At 44.6% G+C, this 805-nt stretch overlaps 1 pseudogene; it reads left to right on the top strand.

Moving 5' to 3' along the window:
* Positions 1-423: 423 nt before the first annotated feature.
* On the top strand, positions 424-541 carry LOC126485401 (5S ribosomal RNA; annotated as a pseudogene).
* The last annotated feature ends 264 nt before the right edge of the window (positions 542-805 follow it).

Below are 805 nucleotides of genomic sequence, written 5' to 3'. Positions count from 1 at the left end.
TCTAGCGGCGTGTTTCGGTCCTCAGTGCTCTTACAGGAACCACACCCTCTTCCATAGGCAATGGCATTACGACCTCCTCGATGGTTTCATTTTACAGTCTCTGGCTCGTTTCTTTTTGAATAAACCTTATAGTTTTCTTGTCAGTATTTTAAGGTCTTCTAGACTTTCAGCGATTTGATGTTGTTTCTTTCTAGTTCTTTCCTTATTTCTGTAACCTATGATACTGTCCATTTCTTGTTCCAGAAATACAGAAATATTAAGTTCGTGATTGTGTTGTCATTCATGCGGTAGAGGTGTCCAAGAAAGATTAATCTTCATTTAGCCATTATAGCTGATATTTTCTCTATATTTTTGTAAATCTCTTCATTACTTCCCATTTTCCAGCCATCTGTAGTATAAATTGCACCCACTATTTTTTTAATAGGCAACGGCCTTGCCGCAGTGGATACACCGGTTCCCGTGAGATCACCGAAGTTAAGCGCTGTCGGGCGTGGCCGGCACTTAGATGGGTGACCATCCAGGCCGCCATGCGCTGTTGCCATTTTTCGGGGTGCACTCAGCCTCGTGATGCCAATTGAGGAGCTACTTGACCGAATAGTAGCGGCTCGGGTAATGAAAACCATCTTAACGACCGGGAGAGCGGTGTGCTGACCACACGCCCCTCCTATCCGCATCCTCAACTGAGGATGACACGGCGGTCGAATGGTCCCGATGGGCCACTTGTGACCTGAAGACGGAGTGCTTTATTTTTCTAATAATTCCGTCTTTCAAGTACTTCTATTCTGTACAACTTATAGTTTGTGGT

This window comes from Schistocerca serialis, chromosome 6 (genome assembly GCF_023864345.2).
Source record: "Schistocerca serialis cubense isolate TAMUIC-IGC-003099 chromosome 6, iqSchSeri2.2, whole genome shotgun sequence".
Taxonomy (NCBI): Eukaryota; Metazoa; Arthropoda; class Insecta; order Orthoptera; family Acrididae; genus Schistocerca; species Schistocerca serialis.
Note: the sequence above shows the minus strand (reverse complement) of the source record. Positions and strands in the feature narration are given on the sequence as shown.